The 15,970-nt window shown below is 42.3% G+C and overlaps 2 long non-coding RNA genes across 7 annotated transcripts in view; both read left to right on the forward strand.

Moving 5' to 3' along the window:
• Positions 1-15,970, forward strand: part of LOC103559585 (uncharacterized) — a 40,842-nt gene that overhangs the window by 14,872 nt on the left and 10,000 nt on the right. The gene's annotated exons all lie outside the window — the stretch shown is intronic.
• Positions 4,814-13,758, forward strand: LOC139083421 (uncharacterized). The gene is made up of 4 exons (XR_011540134.1): positions 4,814-7,486; positions 8,114-8,334; positions 9,333-10,210; positions 11,727-13,758. It is a non-coding gene; the product is annotated as an uncharacterized lncRNA (long non-coding RNA).

Consider the following 15,970-nt stretch of genomic DNA (forward strand, 5'->3'; position numbering starts at 1 on the left):
GGTCTTAATTTGCATTTCCCTGGTGACTATTAATACTGAGCCTCTTCTCACTTTTTATTTGTTGTCTGTGTATCTTCCTCGGAAAGTCTCTGTTCAAATGTTTGGGGCATTTGTAAAAAATTGGGTTGTTTTCTTGTTGAGATTTGAGAGTTCTTTATATATTCTGGATACAAAGCCTTTATCAAATCTATGATTTACAAATATTTTATCTCAGTCTGTGGCTTGTCTTTTTGTTTTCTTAACAGCATCTCCTGATGAACAGACATTTTTAATTTCAGTGAAGCCCAATCTTTACCTTTTTTCCTTTTATGGATCTTGCTTTTGGTGTTGTGTTTACAAAATCTTTGCATAACCTATGGTTACTAAGATTTTCTCCTGTTTTGTAATTTTAGGCTTTACATTTAGTCTGTGATCAATTTTGAGTTAATCCTATGGTGAATATATGGTGAGATGTATGGACCAAATTTAATTTTTTTGCATATGCGTATTCAGTTGTTCCAGCACCATTTGTTGGAAAGACTGTCCTTTTTTCACTTAGTAACCTTTGCATTTTTGTCAAATATCAGTTGTTCAGATTTGTGGGTGTCTATGGGCACAATGTTGTACGGCAGATCTCTAGAACTTACTTATCTTGCGTAACTGAAACTTTATGTCGGTTCTACATTTCCCTTCCCTTAAGCCCCTCGCAGCCACCATTCTGCTCTCTGTTTCTATGAGTCTGACCATTTTAGACACCTCATATAAGTAGAATCATGAGGCATTTGTCCTTCTGTGACTGGTGTAATGTCCTCTGGGTTCATGCATGTTGTTGCATATGGCAGAATTCCCTTCTTTTCTTAAGGCTGAGTAATATTCCACTGTAGATATATATCACATTTTCTTTATCCTCTCATCTGTAAATGGACATTGAAGTTGTTTCCGTAACTTGGCTATTGTGAATAATAGTGTAATGAACATGGAAATGCAGAAATCTCTTTGAGATGCTGGTTTCAGTTCTCTTGTATATATACCCAGAAGTGGGATTTCTGGGTTGTATGGTAGTTCAATTTTTAATTTTTGGGAAACCTCCATACTGTTTTCTACAGTGGCCGCACCATTTTTACATTCCCAATAGTGTACAATTGTCCCAATTTCTCTGCATCCTCACCAACACTTGTCTTTCATTTTTTTGGAAAATGACCTTTGTGATGAGTGTGAGATGATATTTCATTGTGGTTTTGATTTGCATTTCCCTAATAATTAGTGATGTTGGGCATCTGTTCATGTACCTGTTTGGCCACTTGTATGTCTTCTTTGGAGAAATGTCTGTTCAAGTCCTTTGCCCTTTTTAAAATCAAGGGTTTTTTTTGTTATTGGATAGTAGGAGTTCCTTACATATTTTGGGTATTAGTCCCTTACCAGATAGATGGTTTGCAAATATTTTCTCCAATTCTGGAGGTTGCCTTTTCAATCTGTTGATCGTCTCCTTTGCTGTGCAAAAGCTTTTTCGTTTGAAGCAGTCCCATTTGTCTCTTTTGGATTTGCTGGTTGTGCTTTTAGTGTCATACCCAAGAAATCATTGCCAAGACCAATGTCATGAAGGTTTTCTTTTATATTTTCTTCTAGTAGTTTTATAGTTTCACGTTTATGTTTAAGTCTTTGATCCATTGGAGTTTATTTTTCTGTGGAATGTAAGAGTCCAATTTCATTCTTTTGCATGTGGATATCTAGTTTTCCCAACATCATTTGTTGAAGACTGTCCTTTCTCCCTTGTGTATTATTGGCACCCTTGTCAGAGATCAGTTGATCATATATGCATGGGTTTATTTCTCAGCTCTCTAATCTGTTTCATTGGTCTATGTGTCTGTTTTTATGCCAGTACCATACTGTTTTAGTTACTCTAGCTTTGTAATATATTTTAAAATCAAGAAGTGCGGTGCCTCCAACTTTGTTCTTCTTTCTCAGGATTGCTTTGACTATTTGGGGTCTTTTGTGGTTACATATGATTTTTAGGGTTAGCTTTGGTAGTTTGTGTCTTTCAAAACATTATTCTGTTTCATCTAACTTGATAATTTTGGCATGAAGTTGTTCATAATATACCCTTATTATCCTATTAATAGCTATAGAATCTGTAGTGATGTCATCTTTCTCATTCCTGATATTAGTAATGTGTGTCTTCCCTCTTTTTTCCTGATCAGTGTAGCCAGAAGCTCATCATTTTTATTGATCTTCTCTAATATTTAGCTTTTGACTTCGTTGACCTTCTCTGTTCTTTTTCTGACTTCTATTTCATTGAATTCCTCTCTGATCTTTATTTTTTCCTTTCTTCTGCTTACTTCAGGCTTATTTGTTCTTTGTTTTCTGGTTTCTTAAGGGAAACTGAGATCATTGATTTGAGACATTTCTTCTCTTTTAATAAAGGCATTTATTAAATGCTCCCCCCCAAGGACTTTTTCTAGTGTCATCCCACAAAATTTGACATGTTCTCTTTTCATTTTCAATTAGTTCAAAATACTTTATGATTTCTCTTTTGCTTTCTTATTTTATCCATGGGTTATTTAGAAGTGTGTTATTTTGTTTGCAAAAAAAATTTTCCAAAAATCTTTTGGTTATTGATTTCTAATTTAATTCCACTATGGTTAGCAAATGTACTTTGACTTGAATTCATTTGCATTTATTGAGGCATGTTCCGTGGCCCAGAATGTGATCTGTCTTGATTACTGTTCCATGTGCTCTTGAAACGAATGAGTGCACGGCTGTTGCTGGGTGCAGTAGTCTATTCATGTCGATTAGGTCATGTTAGTGGATAGTTTTGTTCAGGTCTTCTATATCTTTACTGGTTTTTCTCTCTGTTCTATTGATTATTGAGAGAAGGGCATTGATATTTTCATGTTTGGTTGCAGATTTGTCTAATTCTCTTTGCAGTTCTGTGAGTTTTTGCTTTTGTATTTTGAATTACTTTTGTTAGGTGCATAAACATTTAGGATTGTTAGGTGCTCTTGATGAATTGACCCCTTAACCGTTATGAAATTGATGTTCTTTATGCCTGGGAGGTTCTTTGCTCCAATATCTACTTTGTCTGACATGACTATAGCCACTTCAGCTTCTTTTTGATTCATCTCAGTACGTGTATTAGTTTGTTCAGGCTACCATAGCAGAAAACCACAGAGTGGGGGCTTCAACGACAGAAATTTAGGTTCTCACAGTTCTGAAGGCTGGAAGTCCGAGATGGAGGAGCCAGCAGAGTCGGTGTCTGGTGGGAGCTCTCCTCCCAGCTTGCAGACTGCTGCCTTCTCGCTGCTTCTCATGGCCTCTTCTCTGTGTGCAGAGGCCAAGAGAGAGATCTCTGGTGTCTCTTCTTCAGTCCTGTGGGGTTAGGACCCCGCTCTTATTACCTCCTTAAAGGCCCTGTCTCCAAGTATAGTCACATTGGGAGTTAGAGCTTCAACATAGGAATGGGAGAGGGGAGCACAATTCAATCCACAACAGCATGGTATATTTTTTCTATCCTTTTATGTTTAACTTGTTTGTTTCTTTATATGTAAAGTACGTTTCTTGTAGGAAGAATATAGTTGAGTTTTGTTTCTTTGTCCAATCCTGACAATCTCAATTAGGGTGTCTAAATAATAACATTTAATGTGATTATTGATATGCTAGAGTTTAAATTTATCACCTTGCTATACACTTTCTATTTATTCTGTCTATTAGTTGTTCCTTTTTTCCTCTGTTTCTGCCTTCTTTTGGATTAATTAATGTTTTTTTTTTGTTGAGGAAGATTAGCCCTGTGCTAACTGATGCCCATCCTCCTCTTTTTGCTGAAGAAGACTGGCCCTGAGCTAACATCTGCGCGCATCTTCCTCTGCTTTATATGTAGGACGCCTACCACAGCATGGCTTGCCAAGTGGTGCCACGTCCACAGCCAGGATCCGAACTGGTGAATCCTGGGCCACCAAAGTGGAACGTGCACACTTTAACCACTGCACCACTGGGCCAGCCTCTAACTGAATTATTTTTATGGTTCTATTTTATCTCCTTTTGTTGGCTTATTAGCTCTAAGTCTTTTTAAAGAAAAATGTATATGGAGTGGTTACTTTAGGGTTTATAATATACATCTTTAACTTATCACAGTCTACCTTCAAGAGATATATTTTATAATATTTTTGTATATTTCATTTTGGATAGTGTCTGTTGCTATGTCTTCAGGTTCACCAATCTTTTTTTCTGCAATATTTAATCTGCTGTTAATCCCACTCAGTACATGTTTTATCTCAAACCTATTTTTCCATTTCTAGAAGTTTGATTTGTGTCTTTTAAATATCTTCCATGTCTCTACATAACTTTTTGAACATGTGGTATACAGCTATAATAGCTGTTTTAATATCCTTGTCTGTGAATTCTAACATCTGCCTCAAGTCTTGTTTGGTTTCAATTGATTGATTGATTTTTTTTTTTTCTCATCATGGTTATGTTTTCTGCTTCTGGCCTTCCTGGTAATTTTTTTATCATATGCTAGACACTGGGTATTTTCCCTGTTGAGTGCTGGGCCTTTTTATTCCTAAAAATATTCTTGAACTTTGTTTCGGGACGCAGCTAAGTGGCTTGGAAACAGCTTGATTCTGTCAGGTCGTACCTTTAAGATTTGTTAGGTGGGACCAGAGCAGTATTTAGTCTAGGGCTGATTTGCTCCACTCCCCAGGCAAGACCCTTCTGAGCACTCTACTCAAGGGTCCATGAGTATGAGAGTTTCTGGTCTGGCACCATGCCCAGCCATATGTGAGCGCTTGATCCTGTTCCCTCTGACCCTTCAGGATGGTTCTTTTCCTGGTCTTGGGTTGTTTCCTCATGTGCATGTGCTAATCAGTAGTCTGATAAACATTTGAGGGGGCACCCTTTGCAGGTGTTGCCCCCATGTCTTTGCAGGTATTTGAAGGGAATATTTTAGATTAACTGATTAAAAGCTTTTCCCTTGATTGGGACTTGGCAATCCTGATTACTACCTTTCCTGTGTATGGAGCGTTTCTACCACCTTCCAGGATGGGGTAGGGATGGGTTGACAACTCTTGCAAAAACTTTGACTAGTTCAAAAAGTCAGTGGCCCTTTCTCCCTCGGAATTATCGCTATTTAGGGTGGTAAGGTTTCTTTTCTCTTCTTTGTTTGGTTATCTGTCTTTTCTAATTTTTCTAGAATGAATACATTTAACTTATGTATGCGAAATATTTTTTAAATAACCAGAGCAAAATTATGCCCCACAAAATCATCACTTCCATCACGTATTCCATTTTTCTGGCTGTCTGTCTACAGGTCTTTGTAAAGCAGGGCCAGAGGTGTCGTCAGCAGGCCTTCCGAAGGCTTGGACTCTGGGGGCAGTAAGGCGAAGGGCCCTGTCACCTCCTTCTCCTCGGTGTGATCGGACGCCTCTCTTCCTGAGCTGTTGCTGTAGCGCGTGTCTCTCTTCCTCTGCAGATCCATCTGAAGAGCCCAAGCCCGTCCTTTGGAACAAAGCGTCTGGTGTTCAGACTTGTTTCTTGTCCCTCAACCCATATCCAGATTGTCGTCTCAGAATCCCACAGACTTCCCCCTTCAGGGTTGTTTTTTCTCTCTGTTATGTGTACTGCCTGCTCCTTCTTGATGCTGTGCTTTACCCGTATTTGAGTCGTTTTCATTAGCCCTTTACGACTTTGTCTGGATACCCTGTCCCTCACTGATGACCGTGCCGGCCTCTCCACTTGTCTCAGGCTCTACAGCCTCCCCTCCAGACTTTCTTGTTCTGTGTCTGGAGGCTGTCATTACCGAACGTGTTATCCTCCCTTTCTTTTCTTTTTCTTTTGTTTTTTCTTTTTCTTCTGTGGATGTCTTCAAATGGTCTACCTCCTTATTTTCCAAGCTTGCTGGTATGAGGCAAAGCTAAGGAATCTGAGACAAGACAACCTGGTCTGTCCTCTAATGAGACAGTCTTCTGCTGGCATCTCTCCTTCATTTCCATTACTTTACTACTCCCTTTTTGTCTTTTCACATCCAAGCTGTAATCCATATTTTCCTTCCTTCATCTATATCTTAGAATGGCTAGAACAACCTGATACATAGTACATACTCACTAAATATTTGTCAAATAAGAGAAAGAAAGAATGAATGAATGCATCTTTGGTTGTTACCACCCCAGTTGTTGATTCTTTGCTTTCGTCTTAGTTCCTGGTAGCTGGTCCAGTTGGCTCATCATTGTTTATTATGAATATTTTACATAGTTGCCTTACTCAGGCCCTGGATGGGGCACGCATCTCTCACTCTCTGCAGGCAGCACTCTTGCCTCTGGGCTTTCGCGTCTGTAATGGTCTTCCTTTCCACGTGTGTGGATGTGTTTTCGTCAGTGTTTGGGGAGTGATGGCTTTTGTGCACAGAAAGGAAATAGATATTCAAATATTGAATTAATATCTAACTTAAGCTGCAAATTTGCAAGAATAATTTCTTAGGCCTTTAAGTTCACTTTGCAATTCTGATTTTACTTATAAACCAAGTAATTTTTATAAAATTTGAAATCAGCCTTCCACTTATTGGATTGATTCAATCTTAGCAGATTAAAGTCCTCTATACAGTTAGTCATATTAATAAGCTATCAATGAAATTCCCCTGAACTTTAAAAAACATTTACAATTTAATACATCAAATGACTCAGACGCCTGAGAAGGGTGACTTAAACCTCAGCAAAATCAAAGTGCTTATTCACCAGATGCTCCAGCCTGGGACGTGGGTCACAGAGCTGCAAACGTCTGGGATGATTCTGCCCAACCACAGATACACTGAGTTTTGTTCTGTCTGCCATGTCCTTAGGGGAGGCAAGCTCCTGTCCTTTTGTTGGGATTGACTTGGCAGACTGTGTCCCCTGGCCATTTTAACCCTAAATTACACCTTTACCCAAGTCTTTTGTAACATCCTAAAACTTTTCTTATCTTTTTGAGGTATGAACCATGTACTCCTGTTTAGATTGCCGCAAATTGCCTTTATCACTTGGTTAAATTCTTCATTTCTTTCAAACATTTCTCAATTGACTCTTTTGGTTGTAAATGGAAAATATTCCAGTTCAAACTGAAAGCAGCAAAAGTAACAAAAAAGTAGCCAGTTGGCTCACGTAACTGAAAAGTCTTACGATGTGGCAAGTTTAGATATGGCTGAATCCAGGGGTTCAAGCAATCGAACAATATGAACAGGAATACCTCTTGTCTGTCTGTCTCTGTCGCTCCCTCCTGTCCTCTTTTTTGAGTCTTCCTGTCTAGGTTTGGGATTAATCATTAGTCTTGTCCTACGTGGCAGTTACAAAGCCCCAGGCAGCTCCAGGCATTTGCGGTACTGGCAGCCAGCGGCCCAAAAGGAGAGACGAAATTTTAGCATCCATATCAACACCCTGGAAAGCCTGACGGCCATGCATGGGCCATGCGTCTTCCTCTGGACTGATCACTGTGGCCCAGAAAGTGGGGTATTCTGATGGCACACCCTGGGTCACAAGTCCACCAGGTGGGTCCTAGAGCTCCTTGATTGATGGGCTCAAGATAGTCATGAAATCAGGGAAAGGCTGCTCTCTGCAGTGAGGATGTCAGGCAGTAAGAAAGGGGCAGATGCCCACTACAGTACAGCATATATTCAGATAATTTTGTGAGATGCATGTATTTCAAGTCTTTGGCTGTTCCTGCTGCCTGATATAAACCTTTTCTGTCCCAAATGGAAAAGCACTTGGCAGCTGATCCACGCATCCCGTCTTCCTTGGCAGAGCACTGTTTCATTTTTGCATTGCTCAGTTACAAATCTGTCTTCTGCTTTTCCTGGAATTGCTAATATATTACAGCCTTTATCCAAGTCATACAAGGTCTCCTATATTTGTTTTTAACGTAGAATCATCACCAAGTTTTTCCAGATTCTACCTTCTTTCCTATAGATGTATATTCTCAAGGATAAACCCTGTTTCACAGCAAAGCCAAATTCCTAGGGATTTGAATTACTGACAAGATGTCCCTTTAGGCTCATCCCAATTCATGTAATAAATTGGATCCTAGTGCATAATCACACCGTCAGCTGCTTTTCAAGTGAATCCTTATGACGAGTTTCCCTTGAGAAGTCTTTTCTGCTTTTATCTTCCCCTGTCAGAAGATGCAGTAAGGCTTCTGGTTTCCTGTCCTGCTGGAGTGATGATGATGGTGATGCTGATGACAATTACAACAGTAAAGTGATGAATCTTTATGGAGTAAATCAGTGTTTATGCGTGACGTCTCCTCTGATCCCAACAACATGATACGAGACAGACATCAAATCCCCATTTTCCATGAAGACAAACAATCTCAAGGTGGTGACTTCAGGTCACACAGCCAGTAAGTGGGATATCTAAGATTTGAAAGCAGGCTGGCCCAACCCCAAAGGCCACGTACCTTATCCGTGTGTTTAGACACGTAGAACTGTCCCCTTTTTTTCTTGTTCCTCCTTCCGCATCAGCCTGATCGGCTTTCCTTCTTCCAGGCTGCTCCAGTTCTTCAGCATTCCTCCCTCCTCTCTTACGCAGGTTCCATCGGCCTCCCCCGCAGGAGGTACTAAATAAACCACTGTTGATTACATAGCTGTGTTACCAGTTTATTGAACGAGCTGAACTCATGCTCCCTTAGTGATGGTCATTTGGTCCCTTCACTATTTCCCCTAAGGAAAGGAAAGTGTTACTTCTCCCATTTAAAGTATAAGAAAATTAAACATAGAAAATGAAAGAATAAGCAGACATCTGGGGGTCAGCTCTAGGGCAAGGAGGTAGGTAAAGCCATTGAGTAGATTGTGCCCAAAAAGACTTTTGAAAACCCAGAAAAGCAAGTAATTGGTGTGTCTCAGTTAGAATAAACATCGCATCCTTCTCCAGGTCTAACCCTCTTCCCTTCTCCTCATCACTCTCTGGTCCAGCCTGGGTCTCAGGCTGCTCCTAACGTGGGCATGCGTCACCCCGGCCTTTGTCCTTGCTCTTGTCTCTCCCTGGAACTCTCTTCTCCCAGAAAGCTCTCTCCCTCACCTCCTTCAGGTCTTGGCTCAAACGTCTCCTCCTTATTGAGGCCTTCCCTGGTGACTTGTTTAAAATCACAGCCCCCTTCCTCCAGGATTCCTTTTTCTCCTTTGCTATTTTACTTTTCCCCAGAGAACATACTGCTTGATCAATTTAAATCATTATTTTTAGTTTTTGGATTCCCTCCATTAGAATGTATGCTCCACTAAGGCAGGAATTTCGCCTGGTCTGTTTACTGCTTCCCCCGGCACTAGAACAGTGCCTAGTACACAGAGGCATCGGGGAATGGATGAATGGATAAATGAAAAGCTTCTTCATTCATTTATTCAGGAAACATTGACCACACAGAAGACAAGCCTTCCCCACCCTCCCTTTGCACAAACATCTCGAGGAAGAAAGACAAAAAAGCCCAATGTCAAATATGAAAGTAATACTGCAGCCATGCATGGAGTATAAAGAGCGGTGCAAAACAGCTGCCGTGGAAAAGCCCAAGTGGAGACAAACATCTTTAAGGCAGGTTCATCCAGGGTAAGATGGGCAAGAGCTCCAGAGACAGACCCTTCTCTGCCCGCTCCATGCCCAGATGCTGCTCCCGATCCTACCCACCTGTTCCTGTTCTCCTGGGACTCCGCAGGGCAGCCTACAAGGTGGTGAAGGACCAAACAGTATATTCCTTCTCGATTTATATGCAATTTATTTGCATATTTTGGAGTAAATTATACTAATATGCAAGCACTGATTTTGGAATACAATCATTTAAACTGCCTGCCAGGGTTTTACGTCTAAGGCTGGCAGCTCAGTTAAGAAGGAAGGTTTGGCACCTAAAGAAATGACACTGCTCTCTCCGATGCTCCACAACGTGCCGCCTGGCATGGGAGATTGTCCATTCATTTGTTTGTTTGAAATTTAAATAAAATCCTCATTGGGAAGTGCCGGTTAAAATCTCGGGAAAACTCTCAACTAACGGACAGGACCATTAGCAGCGACATAAACTGGGAAGTGGGAGGGCCTTGAAGACGTCATACGGAGCTCTCTGCCAGCCTTGGGAAAGCACAGTCCATGTGACGCCCAACAATGCCACCAAGATTCCAGGAGGAGCTGAGCCCACGAACACGGGACTTTGACGGCGTGCTCGAGTTCCTGAAGGGGCGATTCTGGCCAGGGCAGAGCTGCAGGCTGTCGGTCGGGGCTGCTCAGAACTCAGTTGGGTATTGTCAGTTTATTCAACATATAAACATTAAAAAAATATATTCTGTTCATTGTCATAACCTATTTTATATGAATGTTATTGTGATGTAGACAGATAACTAATGTGTCCTTAAACATACTTGGAAAATATCTACTCTTTAATTATCGTCTCGTGGGAAAATTGATTTTAAATTTTTTTAAAGGTTGACACCTGAGCTAACAACTGTTGCAATCTTCTTTTTCTTCTGCTTCTTCCTCTCCCCAAAGTCCCCCAGTATATAGTTGTATATTCTAGTTGTGCGTGCCTCTAGTTGTGGCATGTGGGAGGCCGCCTCAGTGTGGCCTGATGAACGATGCCGTGTCCACGCCCGGGATCCGAACTGGCGAAACCCTGGGCTGCCGAAGCGGAGCGTGCAAACTTAACCACTCAGCCACGGGGCTGGCCCCTGATTTTAATTTTAACTTAACCCTCCCCGCAACACACACAACTTTTCTGGGAAGTTGTAAGATATTTAAGGCTTAGAGTCTGGGTTCAGCCTTTGAATGGCAGTTTCAAACATATCCATCATCCAGATCAGGGGGGCAGCAAACAACAGCTTTATGTCACAGATCTGACTGCCGTCTGTTTTTGGAAATAACATTTTGTTAAAACACAACCACATCCATCCCTTGACGTCCTGTCTCCCTTCTCTGGCTGCTGCTCTGCAGCGGCAGCGTGGAGCAGAGTCGAGAGAGGAGAGCGGCAGAACTTGAGGGATTTGCTTTCTAGTCCTCTATAAAAAAGAAGTTTTTGGACTCCTAATCTAGCCGATGCAAATCTCTGAGATAATGTCTGTAGTTAAGTTTGCTCTTAAACTAGCCCGTTTTTCTGGGATAGCCTGGATAACAGTGTACATAATACATGTTCAGAAATGGCAGGGTGGTTTGTGACTGTCTATGGATTGTTACCGTTTCCCCAATTATGTTACCTTCCATTAGACGAAACGTTATTCTGTAAAATAGAATTATGAAACAGTTTAGACTGTGCAGTGTGAGAACCTATGGCAAGACACTGCCCCCCCCCGTGAAACCCAGTGCCAGCGAGGAGGCCAGTATGTGGGGCAGGGGTTAGGACGGGCTGACTCTCCCTCAGGGCGTGTATGTCACAGCTGCAGGGCTGGGAGACGGCTTGCTTGTGCTTGGAAAGCCACAGGGAGGCTAAGCCACGCAAAAATAAGAGCAGGAGGAAATTTTTCTAGTGAAAAAATACATTTCCTTGCAAATTTGAAATATTTTTCCTTTTATGTTATATTCATTTTTTCCCCTTTTGGAATAACATGGCTTTCATCCTCTGCTGAGTGTGGCTTCCCCCTTTCGGTTTCTGCAACAAATAAAAATGAATTCCTTCACCTGGTTCACAGAGACAGTTCCACAGGCTTATGGCACATGTCAAAAAAAGTCAAAATGGGTGAATTTCCTCAAAAGATGAAGATGGTAGAATTGCCAAGCTGAAATTTGAATTCCTTTTTTTTTTTTGTATTTTCCATGCAATGGAAGGTGAAGGCACTGAGAAGCGAGGCCATCTGAAGGCAGTGCCGTGGATGTCGCTGAGTGGACTGTCTGACGTGTCTGTCCCCATCCCGGGGAGGAGAGCTACGTATGGCCGTTGAGCAGTTCCCAGACCCGGGCTGAATCACTTCTGCTTTTGGGAGGGGACTCAGTTGCCACCACTGTCCAGAAAAGAGCAGTGATCGCTGTTGGCGGGGCTCTTGAGAGGATGGAAGGAGCTGAACTGAAGGTCCATACCCGGCCCGTGAGCCTCGGTCTCGGAAGCTCTGCTCGTGTTTGCCTGTCACCAAAAGCTCAGGAGAAGAAAGTGCCCCAGGGCTGGAGATGGGAAGGGAGGAAGTGAAAGTCAAATCACGCCGTGCGTTTCGGTTTAAAAGCCACCGTAGGAACAAGCCTTGCCAGGGGAAAAAGTTGAAACTAAATGAGGCTTTCAGTTTTCTGCGGGTTTCAGTGATTCAAATGAGCCCCAGGGCTCCCTTTTGTCTCCCGGGTGTTGCAGAGGTCACACCCCGGGTTGGCATGAGATAAAACGCTGCTGTGCACACAGAAACCGCTTGTGCACTAGCCAGGCTCTCTCCGAAGGCCAAGTGCCCGAGCCACTGCTGTTGTTTCTGTTTTAATATTCCCGGAGTGTTGAAAAGTGAGATGCCGAAACAGAACTACATTGTAGTGCAGTTTTTAACATTTATGTTGAAAAAATTAGTAATTTTAACACGCATTTAAATAACTGCGATATAATTATCTTGCTTTTCAAAAGACGACCACGTTTATAAGCAACGTTCATGTAGGATGCGCTCTAGAGAGTGGGACCCAAATTTAAGGCTGTGTGATGAGTGACTCCTTCCAGTCCTTAGAGTGGATGTCACCGCACGGACAGGCTCATCTGGAAATGGTGTCAGAAGCCTTTATTCGAGGGAGCCTTTCAAAACTGCACGGCTGAGCTCAAATGCTCTCCTGCCCCAGCCGCCCAGCAACTTGGCCTCCAGCCCCACCACAGATACCCCGCTATCGAGTGTGTCCTTATGACTGTGAAGCAAGAAGGAGAAAAATAAGGAGGATGGAGAGGTCCAGTATGGAGTGCTCCTTTCACAAAGATTTTCCAGTACCTACTGTGTTCGGAGGCAATGACCCGGTGCTGTGCTTGAGCTCATAGTCAGGGTTCGCATCTGAGAGTTTCATTCTCTCCTCACGTGTGGAATCTCTGCAACGCTCAGCTGTCTCCTTGGGTACCTCATTTGTGAGGCTCCTTGTTGGCTGTCGTGAGCATGCAATGGCTTATACACATCCAGTTACCGGAGTGGTGCCGGCACAGGGAAGGACCAGCACACACGTGCCGCCTGCAGAGGCTTAACTCCCGCTCCTCCGTGCATTCTGCATTCCACCCACTCTGCAAGCTGCTTCACCTGAAACCACTGCCTGGCAGTACGGGAAGGTTTTGGTAAAGCACGAGGAAATGCTACTCCATGGATGAGGGGAACAAAGGCATCAGTTTTATTAAGGAAACTCTTACAAATCCATCCATCAACCATTCGACAAGCTGCACTGTGCTTGGTGCTAGCTAGGGGCTGCAGACACCGTAGTGGATGAAAAGTGCATAAGTAATCAGTGTACAGCTCAATTAATTTTCACAGCATGAACACACGTGTCATTCATACCCAGGTCAAGAATCAGAATCAGCAGCGCCCAGATGCCTGCCTGTACCCACTTCTATGCACAACCGCCTCCCCGGGGGAAATAGTACTCTAACTTCTAAAACCACAGATTAATTTTGCCTGTTTTTAACCTTTATAAAAAAGGAATCACAACAGGTTGTCTTTTGAGACTGGCATTTTGTTTTTACTCGTTATTATGTTTGTGAGAGTCGCCCTTTCTTGTGTATAAGTTGTAGCTTATTTATTCTCACTCCTACATGTTATCCCATTGTGTGAATGAATACACCATGGTCTTGTATCCAATCTACTGCTGATGGACATTTGAGTTGTTTGCAGTTTGGGAATATTACAAATTACACTGCAGCTGACATTCTTGTATGTGCCATCTGTTGTGTATATGCCTGCATTTCTGTTGGGTGTTTACTTAGGAGTGGAATTGCTGAGTATAAGGGATGGGTATATTCAGTTTGAACAGATACTATCAAGCAGCTTTCCAAAGTAATTGTAACAATTTATACTCTGCTCAGCAGAGTATGAGAGTTCTGGTTGCTCTAAATTGTCTGTCTTTTCCACTTTAGCCATTTTGGAGAGTGTCTTGTGGTATCTGTATTATGACGTTAATCTGCATTTCCCAATGACTAATGAAGTCAAATGCCTTTTCACATGTTTATTTTCTGTTTGGATATCTTCTCTTGTGAAGTATCTATTCTGACATTTGCCCATTTTCCTGCTGAGTTCTCTTCCTTTTTCTTATTGATTTGAAGGAGCACTTTGTATGTTCCAGGTAAGAGTCCTTTGTCAGTTATAAGTATTGAAACTGTCTTCTCCCAGTCTGTGGCTTATCTTTTTACTCTTCTAATGGTTTTAAAGAACTGAAGTTCTTAATTTTAATGTAGTCCAATTGATCGATATTTTTCCTTTTACAGTTACTGCTTTCTGTGTCTTAAGATATCTTTGCCTGAGATGGTTCTTGTGGACGCAGCTAGAGCGAGGCAGGGAAATTGTTATGCACCGTGTTGCCTGTACAAGCAAAAATACAGTCAGGATAGCTACACGTGACCTCAAGAAAGCAAAGCACGAGCTGTCTGTTCATGCCTTCTTTGGGAAGACCTGCTGGGAGGGACACATGAGGAAAAACCCAGAGACCCCTGTGAACTGTGTGTTTTCCAAGTGCTCTGAGAGGGGCGATACAGGGTGTGGGAAAGAGAAGTACAAATTGATGAAATGGCAAAGTGCACCAGATCAGGAAATGAAGGATTGGAGACCAGCTAAGGGAGGCAACAAGAAAGATCGTACTATCCCAAATACCCTCATACTCCACTTGGCTTCTTCCTCTTCTGCTTAGACCTCTGCCTAAGGTCAAATCCATAAACCTAGGCATTTCCATTGGAGACCTGGCCAAATGGCTGGTGACATGTTGTGGTATGCAGAATTCCTATCACTCACATGATCGTGTGAAGTTCTATGGCAGAGTTGACCTTAATATAGGAGATTATCCTGGTGGGTGTGATTAAATCAATGGAATTTTGCTAAGCAGAGAGCTTCCTCCAGCTAATGGCAGAAGAGGAAGCCAGAGAGATTTGAAGAATGAAGGGGATTTGGCTTGTAGATGCAGGACACCACGTGAGAAGAAAGTCAGGCAACCTTAAAGAGCTGAGAGAGGGCCCTGGCCAGCAACCATCAAGGAAAAAAGGTCCTCAGTCCTACAACCACAGGAACTGAATTCTGCCCACAATGTGAACGAGCCTGGAAGTGATGTCTACTCAGAGCTGGCCGAGGACTCAGCTTGGCTGATAACTTGATTTCTGCCTTGTGATTCCCTGAGCAGAGAAGGCAGCTACACCGTGCTGGACTTCTGACCTACAGGACTGTGAGCTAAAAATGGGTGCTAGTTACTCTGCAAAGTTTGTAGTAATTTGTTACACAGTGACAGAAAAATAAAACACGTGGACTAGTTTGAGTCCTAGTGAAAACTTACCTTATAATAAGGCAACAAAGTTGAAGATGAATAAGAAGGACGTTGCCCACTGTAACCTAAAAGAAAGTGGTCGGTTAAAGGGCCGTCTAACATTCCCCAGAGAAAAAGCTGGAGGAGGAAGATGAAGAGTATGGGAGAGGGATAAAGAGGACGGGGAGGGGAGTAACTAAGAACACTGTGCACCTGCCTCCATGGGAATCCGTGAGGACAATGCAGCAAGTGACCCATCTCCCATTTGAGATGGTGTCTGTTGCTCTCACCGAGTTTAATTCCACAGCTGGAACATGACCACATTATAGTTCTTGAGATGCTCTAGAAACCCCGGGTGGTTTCCGTGCTATATTTTATGAGTGTCGCAAGCACCCTGAAATGCTATCAAAGTCACTCATATGTTCACATATTTTCAAAATAAAAAGACACTCTTTTGTTGTCCTCACTCCATGATCTTAGAGATTCATGTAAGAGGGCAATTAAAATGTTTCTGGAATTTAAAAAATTTATTTGTAAGGTGGTGTTACAGATTGGAAATCCTGAGCTATCCACTGTATAATCTATAACTTTGTAAAAAGAACGAGACACTAGAGCCTCCTGTGGTCCACGCT

Source organism: Equus przewalskii, chromosome 5, assembly GCF_037783145.1.
Source record: "Equus przewalskii isolate Varuska chromosome 5, EquPr2, whole genome shotgun sequence".
Taxonomy (NCBI): domain Eukaryota; kingdom Metazoa; phylum Chordata; class Mammalia; order Perissodactyla; family Equidae; genus Equus; species Equus przewalskii.